The following is a 24,996-nucleotide window of genomic DNA, read 5'->3' as shown; positions in this document are numbered from 1 at the left end:
CCCCTCCACACTCTGGTCTCCACCCTGAAAGGTTGGTAGAGCAAGGACACTGTAAATGTACTCAAATGTTACAAACACCACCCACATGCAGGCAGAAAACAAGGCTTTAAAAATAACCATTAATTGTCCTAGGCCTCCTCGGTGGCACAAATGTTTAAATTGCAGCACTAAGCTATATGCAGCCACTTCAGCGTGAGCTCAATCCTCAGCCAGGAAGCTGACCCACATGGTGCAGCAGACCTCTCCTGTCTAGTCTGCTGCTCCCCTCAGCAGTGTATTTCAGTTGATCTGCCTTTTCTGCTCCCCACTCTGTTTCTGGTGAACCCTTTCACATTCCTGCAACTTAGTCCTGTACTCTAGCTCTTGTATGCATAAATAATGAGTCCTTAAAAAACTAAAAATGACCATTAAGTGTCCAATTCCAGTCTACCCTTCCTTATATTTTAATCCTGTACCAATTTCCTTTTCCAGTTTCCATTCTCAGTAGTATTGTCTCCATAATCCTATTTGATTTAATCATTAGATAAGGAGTTAAAACAAACCTATAATTAGATTGAAACCAGAAAATTAATGTTATCAATGCAAAGAATTCTGTCTTAAGTATATTAAATGTGTTCATTGCTTGTCTCCTTTAATTACTCATAACTTTATTCCACTAAAATTATCATTTAAATGTACATAGAAATATTTGTGTGCTTACATATATGTGTGTGTATATATATACACATATATATATACATATATACATATATATACACATGTATTGTGTAATTTCACATGCATGGATAAGGATAGAAAACTTATTGCTTTACAAAAATTATAGAAAGTTCTAATATAAAAGATTTTAAAAGTTTCCTATGTTTTAAATATTAGCTTTTAAATAATAAATTTGTAATGTGTCTATAAATTTATGTGTAGTTGAAAAGGATAAAACTGGAAACCATTGTTCTATTACCAATTACACATGCCTTAAAAAAGCTTTTTGTTTTAGAAATCTGATATTTGAGGCAATAACTCACTATGAAAAATGCATTTCCACATGATCAAACAGAAAAAATACTTTATATCTCTAGTTAAGAAAAAATTTTAAAACATGGGCACAATTTTTATTTTCCAATTCAGTATGAAATCTGAAATATGGTAGCATTCAACAATTGTGAAACAAACATTCCCCCATAGTATGACAAAACCTTTCTTCTTGATCAAGCTGTAATAGGGATCCTCTCAACCCACTTCTCATCCTGCCTCCATACATGCCACATTGGCATAGCCCAGTTTTAGCACAAATTCTGCTAAGCTAGTTTACAGACAATCTCTGGTTATTCTAGATACCTAAACAAATTCCCTATTTCTCACCTTGACAGCTTACTTCACCTAGAATCCTTTCAGGTCATTCTAGCAAAATTCCCCTTATCACTGATGTACTGTCATAATAATTTCTATCTTCTGACTTCCTTACCCAACAACACCTTTGGCGAAAATCCCCACTTGTTCTCCTTGCATTTGGAATTGAGCCTAATATCTGCATTTTATTGCAATAGTTTTGACATCTATCTTCTCAATAGTCTTGAGTAAAACCTTCCTTACATTTTAACAAAAGTTGGAATCATTTTTTTCTTTAATATTTATGATGACATGACTCAGGTAGAATCAGATTTATCATTGTATCCCCAGACTCTTCACCCAGGACCCTATATGTGTGCTTTGAATATAGAAGGAGGAAATCACCAAAATCTAAAAATGTTATAGGTGAAGTCTGATGGTGAGTTCTTGGTATGGGTTCCTGGCCTTTAGGGGCTTTTTAAAAAATCTAATCTGCAATTCCTTATGAAAACTTCCTGCAGAACAAACGTAGACATGTCAGTGTATTTGATTATCATTCTTGCTAGAATTATATAAATAATAAGGCCAAATTTAGCAAATGTTTCTTTTGTAGACAAGAAATAAAAAATGGGACCTGACAATGAAGAGAAATTTTATGCTTCAATGAAAAAACTATAACACATTTTAAGGACTTAGATTCTAGTCATTTTCATTGTCATTGACGTTTTCATTATCTACACATAAAATGGACAAGCTCCTTCTTTTCTGTAGTTTTCCAGTCCTTACCAAATTCTCAATTCTTTTAGTTTTCTCCAGTATCTGATTATAATTCTCCATACTAAGGTTTCTAATGTTCTACTATTATGTTTGCTTATATAAAAGTAATATATAAAAATCATATAAAAGTAAATTCTGACTGCCACATCTGTTTAGGCCCTTAGGTTGTCTTGTAATTGATTCTGCAAGCTGCTGATGATAAATGGGCACATTTCATGCCTGGAGGTGCCGTACTATGACCCATTCAGTGTGCCTTGAGCCCAGTATCTAGGAGTCTTCTCAACTGACTGTCCCATTACCAAGTAAAACAGATGGTTAGATTGGTCCTTAATGAATAAAAGGTCACCAAATAATATTAACGTGTAATGATCAAAATAAAGCATAATCTCTAACTTGAATAACAGAAGCAACTGATGAATATATATTTTTTTCAAACTTTAGACCTCAAAACCCTCCTCTTCACTAGGCATCATTCTTGACCTTATTCTTTTCAAGCTAATCAATAAAATTTAAGAGTTAAGAAGGGAAATAAAAATTCTATAGAGAGCAACAGACACTAGGCAGAAAAACAGGTAAAATGAAGAGTCTGCAAATTTGAAAACATATGTCCTGATATTATCCAAATGGGATTACAGCAGACTAAAGAACTATACTGCCAAAGAAATTTTAAATTGAAAACAGAAACTACTGAATGAGAGAAATATATTTACAAGTCATGTATCTGATAAGGAATTAATATTCAAAAATGTAAAGAATGCATGTGACTCCATAACCAAAAAAACTCGAAAAATCCAATTTTAAAAAGGCCAAAAAACCTGAATAAACATTTTCCAGAGAACATACACAAATGGCTAATTGATATATAAAAGTCTAGGAAATCAAAACACAATGAGATATTGCTTCACTTATGACAGGGTGTATATTATAAAAACAATAATAGCTAGCAAATGTTGGTGAGGCTACAGACAAAAGGCATATTTTTGCACTGGTGCTGGAAAGTAAAATGCTACAGCCATTTTGGAAAACAGAATGGTGGCTCCATAAAAAATTAAAAATTGAGTTACCACATGACTTAGCACGTACTTTACGAAGGAACTGAAATCAGAAACTTCACACACATGTCCATTGCACTGTTTTTCACAAAAGAGAAGATATGAGTACAACTGAAATGTTCTCAGTGGACGAAAGGTGAGAAGATGCAATATATTTAATAACATATCTTTCTGTCAGAGAGCAGGAAATTCTGTCATTTTTAACAATATCATTTGGGAGGAAAATATGCTAAGTAAAATAAGCCAGAGAGAGAAAGAAACAGTAGTGTATTATATTACTATTTACCTGTGGAATCTAAAATAAAAATGTGTTTGCCAGTGAATGCACATCAAGCCATCACATTCTACATTATGATATACATAATTATATTTGTCAATTATTACTGTTCAAAAAGAATAATTTTTCTTTAACAGGAAAATTTAGCATTATTAGTCATGCATATTTAATATAATACATTTATGTTGGTAAATTTTTTAAACTAAAATAATAAGATTCAGTACCATAAGATATGCAGCTACATAAACTTTTAGAGTCAGCGTAGCGTGGCATTCAATTTGATGTATAAAAATATATCACCTCTAAAAAAAAAAAAATATCACCTCTAATTTATATCTATAATATTTAAAGTGATTTAAGTTCAGTATCTACCTAAAAATTATGAGAGATGGAGTCAGAAATATATATTTGACCTACAGCATGACAAGAGACTGGTTAAAAAGATAAAGCAAGTCTTTAAAATGAAGTATTATAGTTATTTTAAAAATTCTATCTTAAGGATATAAATACTTGCAAAAGTTTTCTTTATTTAAGATTCAGTGGAAAAGCAAGAAACAAAATAGAAGACCCTGTGTAATCTAAATTATTTCATATGTTATGTACAATACTTTTTGTTTTTATACACACATACATATATGTGTATGTATATATATATACAAATACACACACACACATATATATTATACATATACATATATAAATATGGACATGGGAAAAATAATCATCTCTGGGAAAAATGAATTTTTTTTCTCCAGATTCTAAAATGATCACTTTTAACTAGAAACAAAAATATTAACAATGTTTGCAACAAGAAAAATATTTTTGTGGTTGATTTTGTTCTTAATTAAGATATTGTACTTACTAGGGACTAAACACTGCTCTAACTTTACAATATTCACTCACTTAACCTTTATAAAAATACCATTAGTTAAATATATTCTTATCCACATTACATATGGCAAACTTGGCACAGGTAGTTTTCAGGAAAGATGGAATTCATGTCTAGGAGTTTGGGTTTGCAGGAAAGATGGAATTCATATCTAGGAGTTTGTTAGGAGTTTGAGCAATCTTGCCACATTGCTCATTCTCTTGTAAAAGAACAAAATAACTCTTAGACTGAAATATGGAATGTGTTATGTATGAGAATAAGTTTATAATATTCCTCTGTCTTTACCTAGAACCATTTATCTAGAACCAATATTGGCTGCCTTCATTTTAATATAGAAATCAGTCATTTTATTATGGGAGTTACTACTAAAATTAATATCTCTGATATTTTTACTTTTCTATTTTATTTCCCCAAGAAAATCCACTAAACTCTAGAGGTAGAATATAAAGTAGGGAATGGAATAAGGATGTTAAAATGGATGGGATTGAGGGGACAGAGTTGGGGAGTTTCATTTTTTTACCAGGTAGAATTTTATTGAATTCTTTTATTTTCTGTAGCTAACTATGTTGAAAACCTAAGTGTCTTTGGGGGAAAAAAAGAAATAAAGTTTCATAACATTTGGAATAAAATTCAAACTTGTCATTATCAAGGTGATTTTCTAACCATTCAATCTGAATCTATTATAGCTCTTCCTAGCTCTGCTTCCTTTCCATAATTTCTCCCTCCCACCTTCTTTTCTCCCAGCTTTTCTTCCTTCATTCAATAATTTTTCCCTTAGCGTCCACTACATTGCTTTAACAGTATTTGGTACATAGTGGCCATCTAATTAGAACATCATTTTAAATGTTTTTTGGTTAGAAAGAAAGCTCACAAATTGAACTCAAATTTCTTTGCTTATACTGGGCAAATAATTCCTAGCTGAGTGAATTAGTGGGTTTTCTTGGTGATAGTAGTCTTTAGAGACAAAGTTTCTAACTACAACTCAGATTCATTAACTTATTGCTATGTTAATCTGTTATCTATAACATAAAGATAATGACAGTAATATTAGCTTTACTGACTTGTGAGGGGATGATGTCACTGTATTTTTTAATGTATTCCACAAATGTGTTCCAAATGTCTTCTCAGTGTCTTGCCTAGACTAAAAAAATATTTCTGTGATCAGGAAAAATTAAAGCTGTTTCCTGGATCATGTACATATGTACAGGTGTACACATATGTACATATGTAAAAGTGTCCTCAGTCTTTTCTTACAGCTATTTGCCAAAGTTCTGGCTTTGCTAGCTCAGTTTTAGGTCGTCCAGGTCCACCTCACTTTTCTAAGGAACTTTTTGCCACTGTCAGGTTAGTTTACTGGATCTCAGCACTGCAGAGTTGGAAGAAAAGGTCAAGGCATAAGCAAGGTCAAGTTATATCTTTGCTCATAGATTACAGAGGAAAACACAGTAAAAGGGGAATCATGCTTTGCAGTGGGCTGTGATGGGGAAGTTGAAGGGAACAAATGGCTCAAGAGTAATTAAGTTGGGAGAGGAGGTTTGTATTTAAAGGGGGAGTTAAAGAAATGGAAAGAGTGGAAAATCATGAATAAGGGAAAGTATCCCAGAAGCAATTATTGAAAATAGTTAATATTTATTATGTGCTGACAATGAGTCAGTCCAAGTAAGTTGCACTGATTCCTCTGAATAGTCCTGTGAGGTAAGTACAGTGGAGATGTAGCGTTTAGAGAGTAGGAGACAAACTGGAACTTTTCTGTGAAACATGACTCCTTCCTTACATTCTTCTACAGAAATGAAGAACAATGAAATTGTTGTTTAAAAATATCTCTGATAGAGAGCTTACATTGTCCCATATGTGTTAACTTCAAAAATGACACGTGAGGGCCTCCCTTGTAGTACAAGAGGTTAAGCACAGCACTATGAAGCTATCCACAATCACTGCAGCAAGAGCTTGATCTCTGGCTAGGGAGCTGATCCACATATGACACAGCAGAACTCTCCTGTATAGCCCGCTGCTCCCATTATCAGTATTTCAGTAGATCTGCCTGCTCTGTTTTCCACTCTGGACTCTGGGAAATCCTCTCACCTCTCCTGCCCTGCACCACACCTCTGGCCTGTACCCATTCTCATATGCATAAAAAAATAAATATTTTAAAAAGTGACACATCTGGGCTCTCTCTGGTGGCACAACAGGTTAAAGCACTACATTGTGAAGCTCTCAGAAGTCACAGCAGCACGAGTTCAATCCCCCGCCAGGGAGGTGACCCACAGGCGTGGCAGACCTCTCCTGACCCGCCCGCTGCTTCCCTCAGCAGTGTACTTCGTCGATCTGCCTGTTCTGCTCCCCACTCTGTCTCTGGTGAATCCTCTCACCCACCACACTCTGACCTGTACCCAAGTTCTGTAAGCATAAATAAAAGAAATCTTTAAAAAGACACATTTGATCAATTTTACAGATTTCTGGGGCATCATTATTTGCTATAAACATAGCATACTGTCTCCTTGGTTTTCAATATTGGCAATTCCTTTGTAGAAGTGAAAAGTCTGGCATTAAAAACTTCTAAACACAAGCATATTCTGAATATTGTCTCAGGTAAGTTCTAAGAATTAAGCCATAATCACTCTTTGTGGTAGGTAAAAAGATTAAAGCAAACAAAATAGAAATGCCACAGTTTCTTTTCCAATTTCAAGCAAAAGCCTAAGGAAAAGATCCCATATTTTAAAAATAAAAGAAGCCATACAATTTGAATTTTATTTCAAATTATAAATTTTTAAAAATCTGTTACTGCAATTAAATCAGTTCATTTAACTTCTCTTTTATTATATATTTTTTAAATCCTGAAGTAGACCAAAGTTTATAGATCATAATTATTTTTCTTTTAAAAATATGATTTTCCCATAAGTGTTGATTAGTGGGTTTTCAGCTGCAAAAATAAATAGACTTATAATCACTTCAAGGAATGAAAAGACTATTCTCTAAAAAATTCCCTTGTGTATTGTCTAGTGAGAGGGTCCTTTGTGTTTTGACTACCCATAGCTTGCTTGTTTACAAGTTCTATTTTCTTTCTTCTCTTTAATTGAAGAAGTAAAAAAAAAAATCCAAGGAATTTTAAGTGAACAGCTATATTTCAGGTTCATATGTTACCTTATTGCTTCTGGCTTTTAAATGTGTTTAATTTTAATTTTCATTGCAAAGGCAAACCCTTATCTCCGTAGATATTTAAAATCATGTTTCTGAATTATTTTGATCCATAGATAGTATGAAAGCCCTTTTTATTACACCATTTTCAGATTATTGAGTATTTTTCTAACAATTGCCTTTAAGAAACAACAAAAACAAAAGCGTAGATTTGCATAACACTCATAGTTTCAAATCAATTTCATATACCTTGTCTCATTTTCTCTTTCCAAAGCTTTATGAGGTATGGAGGCTGCTATTATTTCTCACACTTTATAGATAATGAGACTGAGATACAGAGAGTTTAACGTACTTGCCCAAGGGCATATAGCTAATAAATGAAAATAGAAGTACAACTTGGTTTTTTTTTTTCTGATCCACAAAACAATAAATCGGGTGTGATTTTTCAAGACTTAATTTCTGTTCTAACCCAGCTTTTACTATTGCATTGCACCTAATGTGTATCTGTTATTATTGTGTCTAAAAATATACTCACTGGTGAATTCTAGAGCTAGAGTTCCCTTGATTTTTTTGTTTGTGAAAGGGAGATAATGATAGACCTTAACTCACTGGGTTGTTATAAGAATGAAATGAGTTAACTCAGGTAAAGGGGCCTACACAAAACAACCTGGGTTAAAATCCTGGTCCTTTCACACTAAATTTGCAAAGCTAAGCAAGTTACCACCCTTTTCTGAACAATTTCTGAATCTAAATTGATTCTTAAGAGAACAAATTAAAATTATTTATTTATATATAAAGTTCTAATATGCTTTAGCTGCTAGATAAGTGGTCCCGGCTACCAGTATTGTTTTCCTAAGTTTTGGTCCTTAGTGACTATCAACACTTGGTTTTGTTTTAATCTGCTGGTATTAAATACTGTGATGAAGGGTCCATTGCATCATTCATTTCATCAATCAGCATTATTACTTTGTTTAGGGACAGTGACCCAATGATTAACAAAAAAAATCATTTACCATCTTTTCATGTTATTTTCCCTGCATCTTATCCACTATATATAATAGATATACATCAGAGGCCTTAAGCCGAACAATTTAACATGGTGGAGATCAAGATCTTAATTTAAGTGTATCAGGAGTTAATCAATCAAGAATGGCTGAAAAACAGTCTAATAAAAGAGAGAATTCAAACTTTATGGAAGGAAATTGACACTGGAGAAATTTTCTCAGCTAGAATTTAGATGGAATCTGATTAGCCTTTTTAAGTGCCTGCTGACGGACAGGTACCAGAATTGATGCAAAGAAAGAAATGATTCATTCTAACTCATTCTGGATTTCTCTGCTCCAGACATGAAATGAAAACCTTCTTTACAGCCATGTCAGGGGCTTTTTAACCCATCACAGAAGGATTATCTTTTGTTAAGTCTTTTTCGCCCAGGGTATTATCAAGAGTCTTCCTATTGGTGGGGTCCATGATTCTTCTGTGCATCAATGAAAGCAGATCATGTTGTTTCAAGTAATCCCTGCTCTCCAATGAGAACATCCATTCACTGCACTAAAATTCCCACAGTGGATAGGTTTTCTGTTTGTGTCTTTTATTGCTTTACTTTTCATTTCTAATTTTTTTTAAGATTTATTTATTTATGCATACAGAACTGGGGTACAAGTCAGAGATGCAAGGGCGGTAAGGGGATTCACCAGGGACAGAGTGGGGAGCAGAACAGGCAGATGGATGAAGTACACTGCTGAGAGGAGCAGCAAGTGGGTCATGAGAGGTCTGCCACACACCATGTGGATCACCTCCGGGGCGGGGGATTGAACTCACACTAAACTGCAGCTAGCTTGCAGTGCTGCGTCCTAATCCATTGTACCACCAGGGACAGCCCTCATCTCTACTTTTTGCTTTCAGTTATAAACTTCTACCTACAAACCACTTGTCATTGATATCTCTGTCCCCATGCTTATTTGACTAATCTGTCTAGCAACAAATTTCATCCTTACCTCTATCACTGAGAAGAACTACATTTGCAGCACACATAGACAATGTTCATCCAAAACAAAACTATTAAGTACATGTCTAGCACATAAACTATAGATTTCTGGAACAGATGTCATCATGACTCAAATTTAATGTGTCTCAGGAGTAATTCTTTAACTCCTTTGATATATATTTCTCACTATAAATTGTGTGGGCATTGACTTTTAGCAGCTCCTGTTTCCAGAGTGATGAGGTACTTTTTAATAAAGACCCATCTTCTACTGCTTGCTAACTTGCAAACCTGCTGTAGAAGGGTAACTTTAAATCACCCTATCCCTAGTACCCTCACCCTCAAAGAACATACAGCAGAATCACTCTCCCCCGGGCATCTGTTCTGTGTAGCTATACATAATGTCTGGCGTGCTTCTGTAACTTGTCTGATTTTCCTAGACATATGGAATTTGGGACTGGAAAAGACTGTCAGCAAGAAAAGAAATAGGTTACTGCTTTCTTGGGTAATTGCAAAGGACAAACAACCACAATGTAAGGATCCTACATATACTGGAATGTGAAAATGAGAGAATGGTCAATTTTCATAACCCCAAGATCAGAAACCAAGAAGTTATATGCCACATAATTGAGAGCATATATGAATATTATTTTAGACTTCTCAGAATTCTGGAGCTTCTACCAGTAGATAAGAAGAACAGTGTTATATGAAAAAATATTCAGTTTTATCATGTGGACTTCCTAAATGAGCAGCTTAATATAGTGTACATTTTCTAAAAGTATGTGGGGCAATTTTTTTGGTTAGTGTTATGTCATACTACAAAAAAAAAATCACAAGCACTACTGACTTATCATTAGTATGTTGATTCATTGGCCTATCAACTATGAATATGTATATACCTATTAGTAGAATACATACATGCATTCTACTATCTCTGGCTCAAATGATGCTATAAAGAAAATTCCCAGTCATCTGATTCCAGATGATGAGCAGAATATATGTGTGTATGTATTCAGAATATAGATATTCTGTGTATGTAAATTTCTATATACATAAAGTTGTGTATATACATGTTTATGTATGTATGTGTGTATGTTTTACATACATTCCTATCTCTAAAACTAAAAATAATTTACATTATAGTTTGCTGAATTCTAGTTATTTAAATAAAATAGAACATTTTCTCCTATTTTATTATCTTCTATTTTATGGTGACTAATAGCAATAATTTTTTCTTTAGTTCTTTATATTCATTGATTATCCTTCCCTTCTCTTTTCTTTCTCTTCCCATCCATCCTTTTACTCTTCTACCACCACTATCATAAACCCCAACTCAACAAGGCAATATTTTCCCAATCACAAACATCCACTGAGAGAATCCCGGCACTTCCAAACTTCACCATTTTCATCTAGAAATGCTCGCTTTCTGTGAAGTAACTTACACAATGAAACATATATTTTTAGCTAAAGTTATAGTGAACTTAGCAACCAGGAAAAGTACATGCTTTATAAATATAACCTATTTCTATAATCAAAAGAAAACAACCACTTTCATATTTAAATAATCTTATAACACAATATGAACATGGGACTGGTGCTATTAAGTAGTTATCAGCTTATTACTGCCTATAATGCATCAGCATTGTGTTAAACAAAATGTATTATTTTGTTTTAATCTTCACTATGATGTTACAAAATCAGTGTTGGTAGTATGACTATCATTTCTAAAATGAGAAAATTGAGATTTACAATGGCTAGGCAACTAATCCACAGTGAAAAATACTAGTAAAAATGGAGATGTGAAACCCAGGTCAGAGTCATTTTAAAACAAGTGATTTTTAACCCTTGTTAATACTTCCAGGACATTTTTAAGAACTCTCAAGTATCTTTTGAGGTAAAGATAAATCCATGTTCAAATAAAATGATAGGTGTTCTGCCAAACTCGTATTTATAAATGGAACATATACCTACTCCTTTTATCTTTAAACACAGATTTCCCTAAATAGAATATAAAACAGTAAAAAGCCACATTAGCATGTTTTATTTTAAAGTGAACTTCTGATATTATATCATTTCAGTGGTCTAATAATTCTATAACCTTATTTACAAAATATTGATATTTAGCTACGCAAAATGATTTTGACACCTAAAGAAATTAATGATAACTTAATGTATAACTAATTTATAACAATTTTTGTCTTTTGGACTTAACATTAGCAGGGCCAAATATCAAATAATAATCATATATCTTAATTAAATATCAAAAATTTTATACTAAATTAAATTTTTTTCTCATGTTTATTTTTTTTGCATTTTTATTTATCTTTTATATCATTGTGTATTCCCCTTAAAATTCCCACCACCAATTTACCCATGAACCATCATCATAATTTCTTGTTCTCTTCTCTCCTGTTTTGATCCCCTTTTCTCACTTCTCCTTCACAGAATGTCTCTGATTCATAATTGCCTGCTAATTTTGTTATTATTATTATTGTTTTTTTCCTGATCCTTTATTTGGTTCCCATACATTCCTTCTATAAGCCACTGATTATTTTTCTTTTTCCTTCTAGCTTATCTCGCTGAGTATGATCCTTGCTAACACCGTCCATGTTGCTGCAAATGGCATGAGTTTATCTTTTTTGATTGCTGAATAGTATTCCAGTGTGTGTGTGTATGTGTGTGTACTACATCTTCTTGATCCAGTCATATATTTTTGGGCATTTGGGTTATTTCCAGATATAACCCATTGTAAATAGTGCTGCAATAAACATAGGAGTGCAGGTGTCCTTTTGAATCAATGCTTTTGTGTCCTTTGGGTAGATGCCTAGCAGTGGAATTGTTGGGTCTTCTGGTAGCTCCATTTGGAGTAGTTTGAGGAACCTCCACACAGCTTTCCATAGTGGCTGGGCATTCCCACTAACAGTATAGGGGATCTTTTCTCCACATCCTCACAACATATGTTGTTGCCTGTTTGCTTAATGTGTGCCATTCTCATTGGTGTAAGGTGGTATACTAAATATTTAACCATGAAATATTAACAGGAAGTGCTCCTCCCTTGAGTGTTAGTATAGCAGGATCCCTCAACCAACTCTACTCCAGAGGGATAAACTTTGATCCTCTGGTAAAGCTTAGGGGTAATTTTGCTTTCCTCAATTTTATAACATTTGTAACTTTAAGAACTAAAACTTTCTGTAATTTGAGAAAGGTCAGCACTGTGCTAAATTCAGAGGATTAAGAGATAGAGATTAAAAGGGATTCCAAAGGAAAGACAGAGACAAGTATACTAAAGCAGAATTTAAAAGGACAGTTGGATAGCCATGCAACAATTACAAGATTTGTTACTATTGATCCAGATGACTATGAAAGAAACTGGAGCAACTGAGTAATTTGATAATTCCCTAAGGAAATTATACCTGGAGATATGATTTTGGTAGATGAACTACATGGAATGCAACTGGTTATCTAGGTGGGTAACAACCAGGTCTTTGAAACCCCAAGCTCATCTGATTGCTTGAAAATAAGCAACCAGACTGACTTCAGACAAAGCTAACAGAGATGGGTAAAGATCTCATGGCAGGAAGGTTCAAAAGAGATCTGTGCACTTAGCAGAAGCTAGAGATCCTAAAAGCTCTCAGGAAACTTGGAGAGAAGCTGACTGCAGATAATGAAATCTTGTCAGCAGAGGCAGGTGCTATATTCAGCTAGCTTGAGAATGTCCTTATGGACTGTGGCTCTTGAGACAAAGCTCTTATTTTAGCAAGTTTTAAGGTTAAAAAACAAACAAACAAAAAAATGACATGGTGTGGAAACTTGGGGTTTGGATAACATTTTTGTTGAAAACAGCATTTTTCTTCTGGGGATTTGAGTCATTGTAAAAAAAAAAAATCAAGAGATTCTTGGGAGTGTATTAATAACCTAAGGACAGATAACAGAAAACTTACTTGTGGCTTCTGTATAGGACTTTCCATAGGGCTACCTACTTGAGTAATCCTGGGCTCAATGGGATGGACAAGGTCAGTGGACCTGATTCATTGTGATATGGCCATTAAAGAGAGAGAACAGAAAACAGACTTTCTCTGACTTTTACTAATGCTTCCTGTACATAAGTATTGATACAAAATGAAACTATAAATTAATGACTTTTTCTGCTCATAAATTATCCTAACTTATTGAAATGAAGTGTGGCAACATCAATAGATCTCATGTGTTCAAAGAATTTTAGAGTTCTAAGTGGTTGGAGAATTTTTTTTTTCTTCATTTTTTCAATCAAAGAAACAGATCAAAAAGAGAAAGCAACTTGCTTAAAGTCATATAAGAATCAGAAAAAGGATAAGATGCTGGTGTCCTGACTCAGTTTGGTGTCTATTTTAATATATTTCATTTTTCTGTGCTGCTGTAAAAAATAATTAGCACATATTTGTGCAAGCCATGTATGAAAAGTCAGTATCCTAACACAAAGTTGATAGGAAGAGACCATTGTCCAGCCCATAACTCTGCCTATATAAGGGCCCTTGTGTCTGACTTTTGAGGCTGTCACAAAAGGAGCCCAGTTTAGTTTCCTGAAGTAACTGACCTCCTACCTTGTTTTACCAGAGAAGCTACTGGACTTGGCAACTGCTGAACCTCTTTGTGAGTGACATCTCTGCTGATGTCAGAAGTGTCACACTTCAGCTACTATTACTCTTTAGTTCTTGGAGAAACACAGAATAAGCTATGAGGAAAAGCAGGTTTCTCTGTTGAGTGCTTACTTGCCTCTGCATGCTCAAATAGACTTGCCCATTTATAGTGTATAACACAGTGCTATGTAGTATATTCTCAATGTCATATAACACCATTATCTAGTTATAAAAAAAAAAAAATTCATCCTGGGCCCTCCCTGGTAGTGCAACAGGTTAGGACACAGCACTGTATGCTAACCGCAGCTGCTTCAGTGGGATTTCAATCCTCTGCCCTAGAGATTATCCACATGGGGCAGCAGACCTCTCCTGTTTTGCCCAGTGCTCCCCTCAGCAGTGTACTTCACCCATCTGCCTGTTCTGCTCCTCACTCTGATGAATCCTCTCACCACCCTGCATCTCTGGCCTGTGCCCCAGTTCTGTATGCATAAATAAATAAATATTTTTAAAAAATTCATCACCCCAAGAAGACCTCACACCTGCTAAGAAGTCATGCTTATTTCCTCTACTTTCCAGCTCTCTAGTAGCCACTAATTCATTTTCATCTCCATGGTTTTACCTATTCTGGGTTTTCCATAGTGTGTGTAACTTTTTGTGTTTGGTTTCTTTTACTCAGGATAACATTTGTGAGTTATTCCACATTGTCATATGTATCAGTACTTCATTTATTCTGATGTCTGAATAATACTTCTTTTTTTTTTTGCCACACTTTGACTATTGTAATATTGTTGCAATTCACCAGAATCAGACTGGGGAGCAGAACAAGCAGATGCACTGAAATATACTGCTGAGGGGAGCAGTGTGAGACAGGAGAGGTCTGTCACACCATATGGGTCACTTTCCTGGTTGGGGATCAAACTCGTGCTGCAGTTGCTACAGATAGCTTCATAGTGCTGTTTTAAACTGTTGCACCACCAGGGAGGGCCCTGAATCCTTAATTTTGGCTTCCATTTAACTTTCTATAAGAAATAAGTGAATATTTCATCAGTGAAATATTTTGTCACTAAAAACGCAAATCACATTCAATTTGTAAGTAATACATAATAATAAAGTTAAAATCAATCATTCTTCAAAAGTGGCTAAGTCTGGCTAATGAGACACTCTCTATGATGGCTATGTGACCTTTAATAGTTTACTTGATTTAAGATTTATTTTCCTCTTCTCTTCAATAGGGATAATAGTACCTATAATGAATTCCCTTCTGTTTCAATACAGAAAGAAGTATTGCATTGGAGTTAATCTAACATTTAATAACTCTTTCAAGAACCATGCAATATGATTTGTTTCATAAACTTGGTATTTAATTCAGAAAAATTATGTGAAAAGTGAACAAATTTTATGCAACTTTAGTTATTAAATGACTTATAATCAGTGTTTCTTTTCATACTTTGGTATGTATGGAATATTTTTTGTCCTTTTTAGACCTCAAAGTCTCAGAATGCAATAAGCTAATTTTATGACACTCTTGTATAAAGTTAATATCATAGGGAAAATTTTTCTGCATTTTTGGAAGAACTGTTGGAGAAGCAGAAGTAAATTTCAATGAGGCAGTGTCCAACTGAGCTGTTTAATGAAATTTGATCATTTAAAACAATTCTTATATTTCAATGTTTTGTTTTATCTTTCATCCTGTGAGTGGTAAAATAGTGACCCTAGGTGGGTGGTAAAGAAGGAAACCAGGAAAGACAATGAATTGCTCCCAGGAGGAATTAGAGTTGGGAAATGTTGTTGGATTGATAGGTCATTTATTGAAGACACACAGCCAGACAGTTCATTGTTAGCATAAAAAAGGCTATGTAATTCTACCTTTCTATGAGTCTCTTCAGGAAATGACAGATTTTTTTTTTTTAAAGATTTATTTATTTATGCATACTGACCTGGGATACAGGCCAGAGGTGCAGGGGTTGTGAGAGGCTTCACCAGAGAGAGTGGGGAGCATAACAGGCTGATCTAGGAAGTCTACTGCTGAGGGGAGCAATGGGGTCAGGAGAGGTCTGCCGCGCCTCTGGAACAAGGATTGAACTCATACTGAAGTGGCTTTAGCTTCTTAGTGCTGTGCTTTAGCCTGCTGTGCCATCAGGGAGGGCTGATGATGGATATTTAATAATTTGAAATTATTTCAGAAAAAAATAAATTCAGAACATTTTGCTGGGGGAGGGGAGAAGCAATTAACAATTTAAAAATTATATATTATGTTAATAAATCACTAGATATTCTATGTTTGCCCTAAGTTGACAAGTAAATCACTGAAATAATAAACCTTGAAATATATGTATGCAGCTATGATCTTCATAAAATTTAAAATTTGAAAAATATAACTAAATATCACTGTGTATATCTGTTGTCGCTTTGTTAGTAATGTTTAGGTATATAATAAAATACAGATATACCAAAATACAAAGCTGGAAATTTGCTACATGAAGTTTAGTTTTCTTGATTACACTGCAACACTTTTTTTTTTTTAATTCTCTTATGGGCTTCTGAAGATATTTAGGTATGTGTTTTAAGAACTGAGAGTTCTGTACAGATTAAGAACAAAAACCTGGGGCCCTCCCAGGCTTAAAGTACAGCACTGTAAAGTTGAGTTCGATCCCCCTCCAGGGAGGTGACCCACATGGCATAACAGACCTCTCCTTTCTCACCTGCTGCTCCCCTCGGTAGTGTACTTTGTCGATCTGCCTGTTCTGCTCCCCACTCTGTCTCTGGCGAATCCTCTCACTGTCCCTGCAGCTCTGGCCCGTACCCCAGTTATGGATGTATAAATAAATAAATATTTTAAAAAGAAAGAAAAAATCGGAGCAACTGTATTAATGTAGCTTGACTTATATCTATCTAACAATGGGAAACCTCAGTTTATGCTATTTCTACAGTACCCATATTATTTTCATTTTATTCATTTTTGTGTCTGTTTTAATTTTATTTCCCCCACCACTACCTGTTATGTCCCCAAACACTAATTTTAATTTTTATCATTATGACCGTAAGTTAAAATAATTTGTGTTCTGTTCATGGAAATATACTAATACATGTAATTAAATACTTTCAAAAGTATAAAAAGTTTGAATATACTTAATCAAATGCTGTAAAATATTTTTGTAAGTTTTTAATATTAAAATTACTTTTATGTCTTCTAAAAGTTATTTTCCTACAATTTATTGTATAAACTGTTAAAATGATAAAATATATATTTAAAATGATGACTATTAAAACTGAAGTCATTAGAATCTGATATTTGTGTCTAATGTACTGAAAATGTAAATCTTCAATTTTTGCACTCAGTATCCACCTGAGTAAAAACTGATGGCATATTTTAAATAACTTGCCACCAGATATACATATGTGTAAGTTTCTGAGTGATAATAACTGTTTCTTATTGCAAAATTTCCTGAGTCATCATACACAACTATTGTAAATTTCACACTATTTTATTAATACCTGCACAACCATGAATTAAAACAGGAAAATAAGCAAAAGTAATACTTTATTGTACTGCAAAATCTATTACAGCTATGCTGTCTGGTAGGAGGCATTTGACAAGTTAATTAGCATGTCCTTCTGCCAGTGAAGCACTTCTGCCTCTCTAATCCTTCCTGTGCTATAAAACAGTGTCAATCTGTGACATTCATGAAGGCATAATACTGAAACTTTCACCACATTTAGAGATTGTTTCCCATGATTTCTAAGACATAAAACTAAAGACATGGAGAAGCTTTGACCTGGGATTTGAATATAGTTGCTCAATAAAATACATGTTTATAAAATAGGTTGTAGGGGCAAAGATGAAATTTCCTTTACCTCTCTGGCTTCTTCTCAAACTGGTTGATCTATCCATTAGTATACAACAGATTAGTAGAAGAACTAATTAATTAGATACATATGGAGAATCCACAGGGATACACATTCTAAACTGAACAGGACAGTTTAAGTGTATTCATCCTGGACTAAAAAGTACAACAGAGACATGGGGCTCAAGGAAAGAGAGGAGCTCACATGATCAGTGGAGGATGATTCATGACAATACCCTAAATGTTTGCTTTATATATAGATAGCTAACTTTCTCTGACACAAAGGTTATTTCTGGAGATAACTGTTAACCTAGACAATATTCCCAATTTTTATTCTCTCGCATAGTTAAAGAAGTGTCTCTTGAGCTTGGAGGGCCTTGAATGGCTTTAGCTCAAAATAACTCACATGCTAAAGTGACTTGTCATGGCAAGGCTTATATTGGACATCATTGGGAAGCTTATCTTAAGATCTTGTGAAAGTCTACCCTTTCAAGATCATGTTGTATCAGTACTAGGTGACAGATTCCAAGTGACAGAACTATCCTTCTATTTTTACCTTGTTTATATTCTGTGTTTTATATTTTTCATATGTATTTGTATTATGCAAGAATAGCTAACTGCTGGTCTAGGAAAGGAGGTCATTTTGTCCAGATCAAGAGTTTGTGAGTTATAGATTATTTTCAATGGCAGATGAGCATATGTTGAAAAAGCAGCCTAGTTCAAGTTTGGAAAATTCCTTCCATGTTGTTTCAAGTTTAATATAATCAGAATTTCCATATATGACTTCTGTCCATACTATTTGGCAATGGTAGGCAATTTTCAAATCCCATCTGTACTTAGCTAACACAGAAGGGTAAATAAGTTTTGGAACAGAGTGTCCATTGAGTCCCATTCAACACTGGACAATTCAACTGAAATATACTTATGATATGAAAAAAGAAACAAAGTTGTTCATCACTGCCTGTATGTAATATTTTTGCCATTAAAACAAGAAAACTCATCAATACAAAAACAATAAAAGATATTTTAGGAATGGAAATTACTCTGAAGAGTATCAATATATATAAGTACATGGATGTTGACAGTATCAATATATATGAGTACATGGATGTTGACTGAGAAAAACAACTAGAAAATTACCTGTTCTAATTTAGGCTAAATATTAATTTAAATTGAAAACAATTTTGATAAGGAGTATGTTGAAATTTATTTGATGTGGAGTCTGCTAAAACACATCTCTATGCATGTATATAAATATACATTATAGATAGATATAGACACACATATACGTGCATGACTGTATTTGAATATATTTGAATAAGTGCATCAGAAATCTTTGATACATAACATGGATTGTATTCAAGTAAGACTGAAGGCAACTAGATTGATAAAGGCATTACTTTACAAGGAAAGACTAAACAGTAAATATATGAAATATATAAATAAAGACAGAATAATGTAGTACAGTTTTGCAATACTTGAAAAAATTAGCCATGTATATGAAAGCTGTCTTAATTTGTAAGGTAAAATAGGATAAGTATATGAAATTATAGGTTTTCCTAAAATATCAAAAGTATTTCTTGGACATTAGAGAAGTAGGAAATGGAATGCAAGGGGATAATCTTTGGGGATGAGTCAGTAACAATTAGGATTCTATATAACCATCATCAGCTCAGAGCACCAAAATATTTCTGCTAAATGTTTCCAAATTTGAATTTCAAGAAAGCAGAAGGAAAACATGAGTCATTGAGATGCCCTGCTACAGAATTCCCTCATGTTTTAAGTACTCCAAAATCCAGTTTGCTAAACTTGGAGAACAAAACCATCTAATTTCCTGAAAACATTTCAAAGTGAGAACAGGGAATTATAATTGGGTGATTATTCTGTTCTGTGTGTCAAATGCATCTCTACCAGAGATTAAATACATAGTGAAGCTAATTCAAATTTAATACATAATAATAATGGTATAAATGGAGTTTCTCCCCCAATCAGATAAAAAATTACAAGGCATTGTCACTTTCACACTAATATAAAAAATGCCAGATAAAATTCAAAAATCATATTTTTTGAAGCTCATCACAGAATTAAGGACACAATGAAACTTCAATAAACTTAAATGATAACCACAAAGTTCCAACTCCTTCAAAGGAGTAAAATGACCCAAGCTCATGAGGTAGAAAATTTACTTAGGATGAGATGAGGTGTGGAAGTAAGTTGAAATTAGACACAGGTTTAAGAATTTTAACAACCACATACAGATAGCTACAGAAGATTAGAATTTGGAGGAATCCTACTCACAGACCCAAATCTGTATTTGCTCATGAGTAGTCACCAAATGTAGGGAGTGATACAGCAAAAGCAGGCTTGAGGAGGGGTGTCAAAGAATAAAAACTTCTATAAGATGTGCAGGACCTCATTCTGGGTCAAGCCCCTCAGGGAATGCTCTTAGGTGAGGGAAGCAGAAAGAAATTTATCATCAAAGAAAAGTTGCAGAGGTAAGAAATCTGAGAGAAACACACACCCAGGACTACAACATTTAAAGAGGAAGTAAGAGGTCTAGAGAGATCTCCCAAAGTTTCAGAAAACAGGGGGGAGTTGGGAGAAAAGCACTTTCTAGAGCCCTAAAAATCTGGCAACTATGCTATAAACTCAGAGTCTATAGTACTGAGAGCTGACGGCTCAGCTTTTAAACATAGACAGGTGTCTGGAGTCTTAGCAAAGCTCTTATTCTACACACACCAAAAGAGAAATTCCTGATTCCATTAAAAAAATTTGAATGTAGTGAGAAAACAAAAAAATAATTAGGCTGAAATAAAGAATAAACCAAGCTCAGCTATGCACTATGACTCACTGCCTGCTCTAGTGGCCTGATTGAAAACTGTGCCCTTTTCTCGAATCAAATATTAATTTACTTCATATTCTTTTACTCTTCTATACAACATATAGGCATACAAGATAAAAATAAACAAAAATATGTGAAGAGTGGACAAGAGATAAAATAATCAAAAGAAATAATTCTAAAGATAGCTCAAATGTTGGAATTACCAAAAGATATTTATAATAACAGTGATAAAATGTTAAGAATGCAATAGCTATAGCAAGTGGCAGATGTAGAAATATAGTAAAACAGCAAATGGTAAATAATAAGCATAAAAACTGTCAGATTTCAGTAGATAGAATCACTATATAATAGATCAAAATAGAAATGTTATACGTCAAAAGTGTGACCAAAAAAATGGAATTAACAACGGACTGGGCACACCAGTGGACACTAGTAGTAAATTTGAAGTGAATCAATAAATCTAAACAGACACAAGAAGAAAAAAAAAAGACAAACAGCAAATAACTGCTGAAAGATAGGCAGATGACTATGCCATACATTAGTAGCAACAATTTGGTAAAAGGGGTAGGGAAGCTTTACTTGAAGTGTATTTGTAGTGATACGAGGATATTGCAGCTCACGAAGTGAGCAAGGACATTCCAGAACCTTCCTATAGTTGCTAGTTCAGGTCAATACTGAGTCCCAGGGCAACTTAGTGTTAAGTAGGCAGCTTCAGGAAGAGTACAGGCAGGGACTCTGGGAGAGTTAAAGAGGCTGCTGAGGTAAAGGCAGTACATTCTAAGGGTGCTATCCAAAATATACTCCAGAGATGAGATCAGTAAGGCCAGGAGGACTAAATGAAACAGGATGGTAAAACTTGAGAGAACAAGGCTGTGGACAAGGAAGGAAAAAGGAGACTCTCAGATATGAGCTAGGAAAATGGGCACATTTGCCTGGAGGAGTGTAGCCACCGGGAGAGAGAGACAATTCCAAAGAGGATGCGATTTTAGAATAGAGAAAAAAGTTTAAATATCCCCCAGACACAGGCCCACGGTGGTGTCTTTGTCCCTCCCTCACTGCTTGGAGTCTCACTTTCGTCCTTTATCCTCTAAATAAACTTCTTCGTTCTCTGAATAAAGATTTGCTTCTCTCTGCTAATTTATGTGAGTCTGTCTACGAATTCCTTTTTACAACTTCGTGGGACAAGAACTCATGAGGCTTCAAAGACTAAATTCTGGCTTTTCACAACTAGACCTGGGTGAAAAGCAGCAGTCGCAGCAGCTGTAATGACGATAATGGTGCACACACCAGCTTCAATACCGCACTGAAGACTTTGGAGATCTGCCTCGGCGCTGGATAATGGTGTGCACAGAGTTGGCATACACAATGGCAGGTGCGGCATTGGACAACTATCTAACTAAGGATGCAGCATGAAGATACTGGCTTTGGCCTGAGGCTCCCTGTGTAGAATCACTGTTGCCGAAACCAGCAGGCAGTGTCATGTTGTAGCATCTGTGTTTCTTCACAAAAGAGGCTGTAATTTACAGTTTGTATTTGAAAAACCTGCTAACGCTCAAGCCGTCCAAATCTGAGACAAATGAGTTCCTTTCACTAGAGTTTAAGTACCTGGGTCTGAGCACAAGAGTATGTTCCCCAGGTAAAGTATAAAGAACACAAAGACGTGATCTTGTCTGACCTACAGTCCATGCCCAGTGCTGCCTCCAGGACTCAAACACAGCTTGGAAGTTGAGGTTGGCAAGACACAATATGAGGACGGGGGACTGGCCTAGGACAGGCCCTCTCAGTGAACCCCAGCACACAGCTTTATCTCACAGTAGGAACCTTGAATCCTGCACATGTGCAGGAGCATCAGTGTTCCAAAGCCCTGAATCCTTTCTACCTATTATCCCTCTCCCGCACTAGTCCTTCAACAAACTGCACAGGTACAAAGGCAGCAGCCTGAAAGAATAACCCTATCACAACCTACATAAACTAAAAATGAAGACACTGAAAATATATCACAAATGTTAGAACAAAAAACCTCTAGAGAATTCTCAATCCAGGAGAAAGCAGAGAATATAACTGAAGAAAAGGTCAAGGTAACAGTTAAAAAATACTTGCTGAATTACCAAAAAAGAAAAAAAAGAAAAAAAAGAGGGGTGTGTTGTAAACAGAATAAAGATTAATGAAATATTGTACTGTTAGGATTAATGAATCTAGTAACTGAGTTTAAGGGGCCTCAAGCAATAGAAAGAATCGGTAAGCTCAAAAGCACTATGTTGGGGAATACACAAGTAGAATTAAAAAAAAGAGACAAAAATAATAAAAGAAGTGGGAAATAGTGCAAAAGTTCTTTGAAATAACCTACAGAGAATTACATCTGTATCATGGGAGTGTCCCAAAAGGAAAAGAAAAGGAGAAAGATGTAGAAAATTTATTTAAAGAAGTAATTACCGAGAAACAGTTCAATTTAAGACATAAACCTGATGTCCTAATCCAAGAGGCCAAAAAAATTTCAAACAAAATAATATAGCATATTACAAATATCATGAGGAAAAAACAGGTAACCTGTAAGACAGCATTAGTTAGACTACCTAGGTAATTTTTAGTAGATAACTCACAGGCTAGAAGGAAATGGGAGGAAAGATACAATTTTAAAAATTCTCAAAGAGAAAAATTTTCAATTAGAATCTGTTACATGCTAAATTGCTTATTATGCTTAATATTCAAGACTGAAGGAAGAGTAAGGAACTTTAATGAAAATCAAAGTCTGGAAGAGTTTATTGATAAGCCACATAGGAAAGAGCACCAAGAAGGTATATAGCAACAGTACAATAAATATAGATGTAGAATAGAAATAAATTACATGAGAGGAGGAGGAAGAGAGTAATAATATGGCTGACAGAATAAGTCTGAGAGCAGCCTCACCAATAGCAAATCACATCCTAACCTCAATAGTACCTTCAAATAAAAATCCAAGCAGGAACATATAGAACAATGGAGATGAAATTTAAACAAAATATAAAGGAAGACAAGGACAAACTAAAAGACAAAAAAAAAAGTAGAAAATGGCAGGTAATAACTGATTATTTAAAATTTTTTGATCTGACAAGATCACTTGTTATTTCCCTCTTGTTTGTCTGCATATTTTACTTTATAAACTATATTGTTAGGTATTTGTGTTAGGTAATTTGTATTAATTAATTTGTGTTAACTAATATGAATTAGTAATAAGCAACGTCAACTATGATTTTACAACTAAATAAATCTGTATTTTTGTTTCATTTGAAACTATCATATTCTATTGAACATTTTTATTTTTTCTCCAAAATGATCAGTTTACTAAATTGGCCTTTTGGGATTCTCAATTGGAGGAAAAAATAATCCTTTGCTGCAGATATTTTGCCTAGCATAATCTCTAGTCAATCCCTGTGATATGGCCAGATTTCACTTTTTTCATTACTGAGTAGTATTTCACTATATATAGATGAAAAGATGATAAAAACCATGTGAGCCAAATAATACACTGATACTGTTTCTAAGATGGCATAATTTGAAAATTTCTGTGTATAGATAGGTAAGCTTATTTAAGACTATGATGCATATAATGAAGTCAATTACAGAGAACTTCATTTTGATGACATTGAAAAGATAGCATTAAAAGTAAGTAAATTAAATTGGAAAAGATTGTTTCAAACTCAGAGCTTGTTAATGGAGTGAGCATAACTTAATTCTTATACCAATTCATTAACTTTTACACCACCATCATGCTTTTTATTAATTTTCTTATTTCAGCTTAATTGAAAATTTCTATTTATGTGCTCTTTGCATATTTATGTATAAACATACATTCATACATAATATACATATATAAACAGGAATAACGGCTGCTGTTTAACACAAAAGTTTTCTGTAATTCAACAAATGCTTGCATGAAAGGATATATAAAGGATAAACCACAAAACATTTCTATACTTTTACTAAAAAAACCTGTGAACCCAGGCCATCATCAAATGGATAAATATTCAAAGTTATTAAAAGGCTTTCCCTGGTGGCACAACAGGTGCAGCACTGCAAGCTAGCCCAAAGCCGCCTCAGTGCGAGCTCAATCCCCTACTCGGAGGTGATCCGCATGGCACGGCAGACCTCTCCTGACCCACCCGCTGCTCCCCTCAGCAGTGTCATCTGTATCATGGGAGTGTCCCAAAAGGAAAAGAAAAGGAGAAAGATGTAGAAAATTTATTTAAAGAAGTAATTACCGAGAAACAGTTCAATTT

General features: G+C 34.4%; 1 pseudogene; it reads left to right on the top strand.

The window, feature by feature from the left end:
- The window catches only part of LOC101626143, a 127,899-nt pseudogene that overhangs the window by 89,419 nt on the left and 13,484 nt on the right, over positions 1-24,996 (top strand).

This window comes from Condylura cristata, unplaced genomic scaffold (assembly GCF_000260355.1).
Source record: "Condylura cristata isolate star-nosed mole 26May11 unplaced genomic scaffold, ConCri1.0 scaffold00003, whole genome shotgun sequence".
In the NCBI taxonomy this organism is placed as follows: Eukaryota; Metazoa; Chordata; class Mammalia; order Eulipotyphla; family Talpidae; genus Condylura; species Condylura cristata.
This window is presented reverse-complemented; position numbering and strand designations above follow the sequence as displayed.